Genomic DNA, 11,127 nt, shown 5'->3' on the forward strand with positions numbered 1-11,127 from the left:
AAAAAAAAAAAAAAAAAAAAAAAAAAAACATGGTTAAAAGGAGAAGCTAGGTGCCGCAAGTGGATTGAAAGCCAGGTCTAGAGACAGGATATCCTGGGTTCAAATCTGATCTCTGACACTCCTAGTTGTGGGAGCCTGGGCAAATCACATAACCCCCATTGCCTAGCCCTTGCCCCATTTCTGCCAACACACTGTATTGATTCTAAGAAGGTAAAGATTTTTAAAAAAAAAAACCCTAAAATATCAACAATTTTTTAAAAGGACAAACCAGTGAATGTACCCTTCCCACCATCAAAAACAAAAAGATTAACTACATTCATTGACTCCATTTTCTCCTCACTCATCCTCCGCTCCCCTGGCTACTGACCGCACACCCCCTCTGGACTCTCCACGGTCACCACTGGCCTCTTAACAGAGAAATCTAATGACCTTTTTTCAGTTTTTGCCCACCATTTCTTCAGTGTTGAAACTGCAGGTCATCCCCTTTTCTAAATGTTCTCTCCTCCTCCTTTTAACAAGACAAATGTTCTAAAGTCTAAGGTCCCTTCCAGTTCTACCATCCTATGACCCTTTGGCTGCAGCCTCAGCATTTTATGATCTCCAGCACTGGTGCTTTAGCCTCTATTTTCTCAAGTCTGTTTTATATTCTATATCCTCTGGTCCTTTTCTGGTTCTGAAATTCTAGATGATATGTTCTCCAAAAGAGATCTCCTACTTTCCTGGTTTTCCCCCCCGTTTCCTACTGCTTCTTCCCAGCCTCCTTTGCTGGTTCTCCTCCTCTTCCTCAGTCCTATATGCAGACAGAGATCCCTAAGGGTCTCTCCTTCATGCCTCTCTCCCTCCACACTCTCTCCAAAGCCTCCTCGTCTGCTTGTGGCCTTTGATACCTACAATTTACGCTTCTGGTACAGGCTGGGATAAAATTACCTTGAATGTACTTTCTGATACCAATCAATGATCAAGCATGCATTTATTACACATCTGCTGTAAGCCAAGCACTCTGCTTGATACAAAGAATGAGAAGACAAAAACAAAACAATCCTTGCTCACAAAGTGCTTATGTTCTAATAAAAGTCAAACAGCAGGGTCTTCAGCCGTGTTCGAGTGGTGACTGGGGGAAACTCTGGTCTACAGGACTAGGGCAACTTGGCATCCGTCCCAGGCCCAGTAGAGCAAGGGTTTTCCTAATCACCCCCAATTACAGAAATAAGCACAGAAAGTACCCAACGTCCCCTTTGATCTCATTTCCCACCTGCTGCAATGCCTGGATTAGACTCCATGATCAACCTACTCTCCCCATCCAAGAAAAAACCCATCACCAGGAAATTCATCATCATGGAGATGGGATCAGCTTCATCGATGCCCTCAGTTATCTTCTCTCCTTCCCACCCCTCTCGCCCGGCTTTCTCTTCCTTTTCTGAGTTGTCTTTCCCCGTTAAACGGCAAGCTCTTTGAGAGCAGAGATTGCATTTCTTTTTCTTATTCATTTTCCCAGAACTTAGCACCATTCCTGGCACATAGAAGGCATTTAGTACGTGTTTATTATATCGAATTATTTACTGATGACTCTCTCCACTGGACATCCATTCAGGAAGCACCCAACCATACCCACTTCCCCACCTGGTGGGCTCATTCTGCAGACTTCTCCATTTCTTTATTTGCAGTTTCACCCCTGCAGGGACCCAACCCTTCTTTCCCAGCTCCCCTTCTGAGTTCTGTCATCTCCCCTGATGGAACAGAAGTTTTCTGAGACTAGAGATTACCTTGTTTGTTTCTATTTATATCTATAGTCCTTGGTATGGTCCTTGGCATAGAGTAAGCACTTACTAGATGCCCTGTATGTTTATCCATCCATCCATCTTTCTATCTGTGTTCTAGTCACACCAGCCTACTTATTATTCCCCATCAAAGACATTCCATTTTCTGACCCCAATGGCTTTGCCTTGGGGTCTCACCCCAAACCCAGAAGATTCTTCAACCTCATCTTCCAGTCTCTTTCGGCCTCGCCTCCCGAATGCTATCCCTGGTCCCCCTAGTCGTTAGTGCCCTCGCCCGTTATTTGTATTTAGCTCTCTGTGCCTGTTTAGTTCCCCCCTACTCCAGGAGAACGGAAGCTCCATGAGGGCAGAGGATGTTCCATTTTTGTCTTCTAGGCCCAGTCTCTGGCCTGGTGCCTGAAACAGAGGAAGAGATTTGCCAACCGCTTCTCCTTTGAATTGGCCGGAATCTTTCTCTTGGTAACACAAATACAGGAGCTGCAGGCGAGGAAATCAGTAAGAAGCATGTTTTGAACGGAGAAGAAATTCTCATTCCACCTTCAAAGAAAATAATGTTTTTATTTTTTGTCTTGAGCAGCCAAAGTTGAAGATAAAAGGAAATTGTTCTTTCTAGTGGGAGGAAAGGGACGGGAGGACGAGGGACTCTGCCAAACCACCCAGCAACAGAGGCGGCCGGGATTCCACTCCTTTGATATCCACTTGAAAACAAAGAAATTACAAACGGGCCTCAAACGATGATTAACGTGAAGGAAATAAGGCGAGGAATTGTTTAATGACTCAAAATTAAAGCACGGATTCCCCATTTTGTCAAGGGTTCAGCTATGTGCGAGGCGTTGGAAATAAGCCTCACCTCGCAGAGGGACGGGGGGAGAAGCAAAGAGTTTGGCTCAGGATACAAAAGGAGGAGTTTTCCATCCAGGCCTTTTCAGGGTCCTGTAGGGAGAGTCTCTGTTAACATGCCTGAAAACTGGGCCTGAAGATCCCTGCCTTGGCCTCCTGCCATTGCGAGCGGCTCATTGGGTACGGGATAATACGGTAACTAAGAACTACTCTCATCGTTTCCTCGTCCCCTTCAGCATTTGACGGCTCTGTGGCATAGGCCTGGAGGCTAGAAGACCCAAGTTCAAATCCAGACTCTGACACTTACTAGCAGGCAAGTCATTCAACCTCTCTTGGCCCAGTTTCCTTATCTGTAAAATGGGAATAATAAATAGTGGCCACCTCCCAGGGTTGTTGGGAGAAACAAATTAGATTATCATTGCAAACTGCTTAGCACAGGGTCTGACATATAGTAGAGCTATAGAAATGTTAGTTATTATTATTATATGTTAATTATATGTAACATTAATTATATATTACATTTACTATTACTATCAATACAATTATATTACATTTAATGTTTAATATTAAATCTAATGTTAATATATTTAATATTAATAATAAATACTATTTAATATTAAATGTCATATTTAATATTCACATAATGTATTAATATATAAATATATTTAATCCTCCCACAAACACGATGTGTAAAGGGGCAGCGGCACTACCGCCATTTTCCAGAGAAAGAGACTTGAGAGACCTCAAGGGGAAGAGCTATGGCAGAACTCACACACTAGTCAGTGGCAGAGATAACCCCGATCTCCTAGACTCATTCTCTCTCCGTAACACGGAGGTCGCCCAGTGTCTGAGCTGGACAACACTCGGGAGCTCCAGGAACCTCCTCGCACAGGGGGACCCAGAAGGTCAGAGCTACGAGGGCTGGAGAAGACAGAAAACGAGAGCCAGGAAAGGACCGAGAGAACACAGAACACAGAAGAGAGGACGTGAATTGGACCTGAGAACCTAGAACCCAGAGCCTCCACGCTGGAGCCCATCAAACAGGAAGTCTGTGCCCAGCGGGGCTGGAAGGGACCTTCTTATTTCTCAAAGGAGGGACAGAGGGAGACAGAGAGGGGGGACAAGGGAGAGCGGTGAGAATCTTTCTGCTGGCCCTGGCCCCGATGACTGCCAGGCGAACTCTCTGGAAAAATGGGTGACTCGAGGGAGGATCCTGGGAGGCTGGTCTGGGACCCTCATTTGGGGGAGGCCCCGACAGTTGCCACGGAGAGCCGCTGCCCCAGCAGATTCGTCCTCGAACATCCTACGCTTCAGTGGGGGAATGATCTCATATTTCATAATTAGAATTTGTTTTGTTGCAAAAGTTAATTTCCTGGAAACAACCTCAGCTTCATAAAGATCATGACGGCGGCAGCCAGGACGACGATGATAAAAAATAACGTTAATGAGACCCCCGCTTGGGGAGGGCAGAACGGTGAGGGGCACGCCATCGGCGCAGCTTCTGTTCTGTGTGTTTGTGCCCTTCGAACTCTGATATCTTTAGGAATTTGCCTCCAAACGCCTCCTAATCTTAGCTGTTCTGCTACTCAGATGTTTACAAAGTGCTTCCCCTGTTCTGAGGCAGGCAGAGCCAGGAGGGCCACCCAGAGGACAAAATGGAGGGATGGAAAAGCCAATGGACTTGCCCAAGGTCATGTCGATAGTGAGTAGGAAACCAGGGCTCCGACGGAGGCAGGCTTCTCCCGGCTGTGTCCAGAGCTCTCTTCATGATGGCAGAAATCTCAATATTCGTGTGTAAGCCCATGCGTGTACGTGTCTGTTCACAAGCGGGAGTGTGGGTGTGAGTTCCCTGCCATGAACCACAGCACGGTGGAAGCTCTGGGCAGGGCCGGGGCGACCTCAGACAGCGCCTCTCCAGACCACCTTCCTTACACTCCTGCCATCTCTTCAATGGGCTCATCTACCCCAAGGGGAAGCCTGCTCTGACCTTCACTCCCTGGGCTCTGAATGAGCAGGATTCCCATCTGCTGCTAATGCAGCGGGTGACTATGGCATGCTTAGAAAAGTTAGAATTGAGCTCCACTGCTGGGGCCGAGCCGTGATACACGAGGGGAGTGTCCCCCCCCACCCCACCCCCCGGAGAATCCAGTCCCAGCACCCAGGGAGCACCGATGGAAATCCCGGGGGCGGCTGACGAGGAAGTATGGCGGACTACAGATAGGAGAAAACCAAGTCTGGAAGGAGAGGACCAGAGGAAAAGAGACGCCAAGGGAGGGACCTCGATGCCTAGGGAGAGCAGCCTTGAGGGGGGCAGATGTCCAAGGGGACCCCCTCAGGCTCCCCAGCTCCACATTCAGGACAGAGGCCCGACACGCACCTTCGGATCCCAGCCCCTAGTCACTGAGGGCTCAAACTCGCCCCAGAGTTTGGGACAAAGAGCTCATGTAGCACCCATAGAAGGTGAGGCAGGGAGGGGGGCAGAACTGCCTGATAAGGAATGAAGACCAAGAAGACCCAGGAACCTCGACTCCATCCTGGAAGACAAGGAGCTGGGGAGGGGGAGGACACCCCGGGGGGTGAGATCACTGGCTGACAACCAAGGACTTGTTTCCAGGACAGAAAGTGAGAGTTTAGGGAAAACCCGCTTCATTCCAGGAGCGCCCAGAAGGGAGCTTGGGTGGAAGGGTCTTCCACGGGCTCATGGCGGGGCTGAAGACATGGAGGCTTGGCCAACTGGGTGGAATTCTGCCTTCTCGGATGTGAGCATCCCTCATGGGGGGGGGGAAGGGGGGGCGCTTGTTTGCTCGCTGCGTGACCTCAGGAAAGCCCTTCACCCTCTCCCACCAAGCGCGTCTTTGCTTCCTTCTAGAGGTAAAACGTTTCACTACAATTCCCTTCCGGCAGCCTCAGTCAGTGCCCTGAGCCCCACCGCAGCCCTCCCTAGCTCTGACGTTCCTGGTTCCAAGCTCCCTCCCAGCTCTCGGTTCTCCATTCTCTCCCAGCTTCAGTGAGGAACGGGCTACTTCCCCATGACTGGGGGGGGAGGGGGGGTGCGCGCGTGCTGGGGAGGGGGAACAGGAAGACGACGTTGCCTTTGGAAACAAAAACTCTTTCATCGTTTAAAATGTCTGCCCTGTTTCCTTCTGTCTCCGGTGAATCCAAGCTGTATTCATTTCCCTGTTTACTGAGAACCTCAGTTGTGTGCCTGAGGAGGTAAAATAAAATCGGAAGGCAGCAGGCAAAGGGTGCGCCCGCCTCCCGCCGACGGGGCTCCACTCGTGGCCAGACCCTGATGGTTGTCCTCTTCGTGTTTTCATAAACAGATGCTAGACAGAAGGACTCCAGCCCTCGCCTGCTGCCTTTGGACCACTGAGGGCCAGAAGGGGCCGGGGGGGAGGGGGGGGAGGGGGGAGGGGGGAGGGGCTCTCTTTTGACCTAGAACTTGTTCCAAATCCGTCCTGACTTACATCGGGTGGGGAGCTGGGAAGCCCACAGTCCTGTCTTTTCCACCTGACTTCCTCGCCAAGGGAGACGATGCTGGTTTAGGACTTCCCAGGCTGGGAACTGTTCGGTCCCGATTTCCAGGGCAGTTCTCAGCCGGCCTCGTGCTTCCTGAAGGACAGAAGGGAAGAGACAGATGGAAAGAGCACGTGGCAACGGTCCCCCTGCCCTCTCCGGGAGGCCCAGGTGTTGTCATCGTCCAGGGGGAAGCAAGAGGCACCTGGAAATGAGGGGCTCCCATCTGGAAAATGAGCCTAGACCCCAAGAGACAAGGGGCGACGGATGCCCGAGCTCCCCGGGCTAACACCGGGTCTCTTGGGCCACAGCCATCACCCACCCCGGCCTGAAGTGATTTCATCAAAAGACAAATCCAGACATGATAAAACTGTCTATTACCAGCGACTGAGAAAAGTAAAAAAGAGGCGATGGGAGATCTTCATTTGTCCCCAGACTTGCATACATTCCCTCATGCAAGAGCAAGAACCGGATTTCAAGCACCCACAGGGAGTCAAAACAACAACCCAGTCTTGACCAATGACACATAAAACCCAGTGGAATTGGGCATTGGCTACAGGAGGGGGGCGGGAGGAGGGGAGGGAAAGAACGTGAATCATGGAACCATGGAAAAATAGTCTAAATCAATGAATCAAATAAATAAACTTTAAAAAAAAAGAAAGAAACCTAGGACCCTTTGAAGAAAAGAGATCCCTGGGGGGAAAGTAGGATTTCTCTTTCATTTTTGAAAAATCCTTTAGTGATACACACTTAGGCGTTAGCATACAGTACTACTAATACTAATAATAATGGCAGCCCATTGACAGACACAGAAGGACAAGTTCCATTTGATGGGACTCATTCTTGTCTCTGGATTGTCGACCATCAGACAAGTCAAAGAAGGGCCAGCTAACACCCCAGCTCTTTCCAACTTCTCCTCGCTGCTCCCAGTTCTGTCCTGTAGGGTCCAAGCAGAAGAACTGAAGACCTCTTTCACAGCACAGCCCTTCGGATACGAGGAGGCAGCTATCATGGAACATACAACCCGTCTTCTCCTCTCCAGACTAAACATTCCCAGTTCCTCCAACACATCTGGAGTCTCTGCAAAGGAAGAGAACCTCCATGGGCTTACGTTCCCTTTTAAACTTGGGAGCTGAGTGAAATCAGCCTGAGTGTGATTCTTGGCCCAGAAGGACCACAGGTAAGAACAACTCCCCTTTCTGTGGGCCTCAGAGCCTTCACCCCTACTATGAGGACAATAATATTTGCTGTCAGGCTGTTGGGAGAGTCAATTCAATTCCACAAGCACGTATCGAAGACATTTTAACCATGTGCCAAACGCTGTGCTGGGCACGAGGGATGGATGGGTACAAAGAGAAAATGAAATCCATTCTCCTGGGACAGTACGACACACACACAAACACGTGTCCTTCAGGGGCAGCTGAAGTGGGAGGCAGACCTATCCGGGAAAGGAAAATAATGACTCAGAAAAGCAGACAGGAAGGAGGAGAGGAATGGGAGGGAGAATGAAAATGCAGAAGAGGATGCGCTGAGATTGAGAAATAGCTAAGGATAATGGCAGCACAGTGCTTTCAGGTTTGCAGAGTTCTTTTCCTCTGCAGACTCATTTGATCCTCACAACAACACTGTGAGACAGGTGCCATGCTTCTTTCCATTTTACAGATGAGGAAACTTAGCGAGGGTTACGAATGGCATTACTTTGCCTAGATCTAGGTCTCCACCTCACTTCTTAGACATTCTTCTTGGACTTCTTAGCTCAACTCCGGCCATAATCCCCACCTTCTTCTCACCAAAAACTTGGATTCTGCCCCCTGGAATCACCCTGGGCTTCAGTGGATGGTCTTTCCCCATATTTTGTCTGGTTCCAGGTTTTCAGCTTGTTTCTTGGCCATGGGCTCCAGGAGCGTGCCGATACCCCTCCTCCTCCTACTTCCAGCTCCCCTCAACACATCATAAGTACTTTTTTTTATTTATTTTTTTAAACCCTTAACTTCTGTGCATTGGCTCCTAGGTGGAAGAGTGGTAAGGGTGGGCAATGGGGGTCAAGTGACTTGCCCAGGGTCACACAGATGGGAAGTGCCTGAGGCCAGATTTGAACCCAGGACCTTCCATCTCTAGGCCTGACTCTCAATCCACTGAGCTACCCAGCTGCCCCCAATTGTAAGTACTTTAAGGGAAGAATATATTGCTTACTTGTATTTGTACCCCGGGTGCTCGGTACAGTTCCTGATACATAGAAAGAATTTAAAAGACACTGTCTCTGCCTCTTTGTCTCTGCCTCTTTGTCTCTGCTTCTTTGTCTCTGTCTTTCTGCCTCTCTCTCTCTCTCTCTCTCTCTCTCTCTCTCTCTCTCTCTCTCTCTCTCTCTCTCTCTCTCTCCCCCCTCATCTAGTTATCTGGAATGGAATTTATGAAAAGGAGTAAAATAAAACATTGCAAGAAAGGGAGGTAGGAATCAGATTGGAGTATGCCTTAATGCCTGGCAAAAAGACTTTCTATTGATCCTAGAGACAATAGGGAGCCTCTGGAGGTTTTTGAGCAAGGGTTTCAAATGGCCACACCTGTGCATTAGGAAGATTATTTTGGAGCTGTTTGTCAGATGGACCGAAGAAGAGACGTGCACAGTCACTATGAAGGAGATGAAATGGGAGAAGGCCTTTTGAAATCTAAAGCACCATCTGAGTATCAATAGCTGGTTTTGATGGGGACGGCACCCATAGAGCTCCTACAGTTATAGCCTGAAGGGGCCTTTGGATCATCTGGACCAAGCCTTTCATTTTGTTATTGTTCAGTCATTTTCCAGTCATGTCTGATGCTTCATAACCCCATCTGGGGTTTACTCAATAAAATTACTGGGGTGGTTTGCCATTTCCTTCTTCAGTTCATTTACGGATGAGGAAACTAAGGTAGAATTAAGTGACTTGCCCAGAATCACACAGCTAGTTAATATGTATAGGCAGATTTGGACTCTGCTGATGGGGAAACTGAGAGGCAGAATACTTCAATAACTTCTTAAAGCTACCCAAGTACTAAGCATTAGAATCAGGACTCCTTGGGTTCTGTTAGCCCCCAATCCAGACCCTTACATCACCTCTTACCCTGGTTCTGGTCCAACCTAAGGTCTTTGGATGTTTAATAAAATGGAAATAACAACTTGGAACCAAAAGCCCTTGGTTAAAATTCCTCCTACCGATCGCCTCTAAAATGGATTCAATTTGAATTGCTCAAGTTCATCTTTTCCAAGCCCTGCATGTTTTTCTTATTGGATGTTTTTGTGTGAAGGGAGCTGACACATGAATGGCATGTCATTTCCAATGGTATTGACATCTGTCCAGTCAGGGTTGTTTATGGGAAAAGAATGAAATCTTTGCCAATAGTCCCTTGGAGATGAAGCTGTCGTCTCTCCAGAGTTGAAGGTGAACACGTCATCACAGTATTGATGAGGGTTCTCGTTGCCCATTCTCTAAGGCTCCTTTAATCCAGGGACTGATGGGCTTCCAATGTGCCTGAGATTATTTGTGACTGTTAATGAGACAGAGCCCCTTCTGTGCAGTGAGTCATGAAAAAGAAGGTAGAAGGTAGTGAGCTTCCTCCCCATCCCTGGAGACTAGACGGAGCCTTTATCCAAAATGTGGTGGAAGGGATTCTTACTAAGACATGAGTTGGGCTAAACGCCTTAGTGGCTCTGATGTCATCGATGACATTCCGACACTCCATGGGGATGATCCCTAGGAATCCCAAGACAAGGGGGCGAAGGTAGGGAGGGAACTTTTCAAGTCAATGCCAGAGAAGCTTCCTAACAATGGAAAGTAGTCATGAATCAAATGGGTAGCCTCAGGAGGCAGTGGAGGTCTCCAAACAGAGTCTGGAAGACCACCTGCCAGGGGGGTCCCCTATGGGATTCCTGGGTAAGTCTGATTTAGGCTAGATCCCCCCTCCCCGCTCTAGAGTCTCTTCCAGTTCTGAGAATCTGATTCAAAGAGAATGAGGGAAGGAAGCCATAGAAGCGATTGACCAGAAAGACTGTTGATCTTATGCAGACACAGTCAATTATTCCCTGTCTGGAACATGTGTTTGGGAAGGTTTCCTTCCAATCCAAGAGCTTCCAGAGGGAAAAAGCCTAAAGGTTTGCATGCTTCAGGGGGAAGCAGCTGGCAAGAGTCTCGGACTGGGAGACAAAAGATCTGGGTTGCAGGCTTGCCTCTGATTCTCACCATAAGGAAAGAGCATGAGCTCTTCTTGCCTCCTAGATACATGGAAGCTTTGTACTAGCCCCATTTACACCCAAGCAGACATCTCTTTCTACAACATCCCACCATGTGGTCATTTAGTCTCTCCTTGAATGCCTCAGATGACAAGCAACTCGCTGCCTCACAAAGCAGCCCATTCCACTTTGGGACTGGTCAAATTATTCCAAAGTCTTCCATTACATTGAGCCGAAAGATCCTCCCTTCTTCCTACTTGGTCCAGTTCCATTTTCTGGGTTCAAGAAGCACAAATCTAACTACTCTTCCGCAAGACAAACTTTCTAATCATAATGGGGAACCCTAAAAAGTCACTTCCCCTCTCTCAGCCTCAATCTCCTCATCTGTAAAATGGAGTTTGAATAATAGCTCCTTCCTTACAAAGTTGCTGATGATCCAATGAGATAACTTACGTAAAGCACTTTGTAAACCTTAAACCTCTAAATAAATCATCATTAATTCACGCAAGTACACCCTGAGATCATTTCCACACAAACACTTGCTTAGTCCCGAGCTCCCCATCCCATTCTGATGAAACTGACTTTTTCTAAAGATCTAGTAATTGCCTTTGGGAAATAGTGGGGGTTCTCGCCTGTCTGGGAAAGGAATGAATGGTGGAGAGACCTGAGGTAACCCTAAGTTAGTCTATAGAGGAGTCAATAACGCTGCAGATCTGGGAAGAATAAGATGTAATCACTGTCTCACACACACACACACACACACACACACACACACACACACACACACAC

The sequence above is a fragment of the Gracilinanus agilis genome, chromosome 5 (genome assembly GCF_016433145.1).
Source record: "Gracilinanus agilis isolate LMUSP501 chromosome 5, AgileGrace, whole genome shotgun sequence".
NCBI classification, from domain to species: Eukaryota; Metazoa; Chordata; class Mammalia; order Didelphimorphia; family Didelphidae; genus Gracilinanus; species Gracilinanus agilis.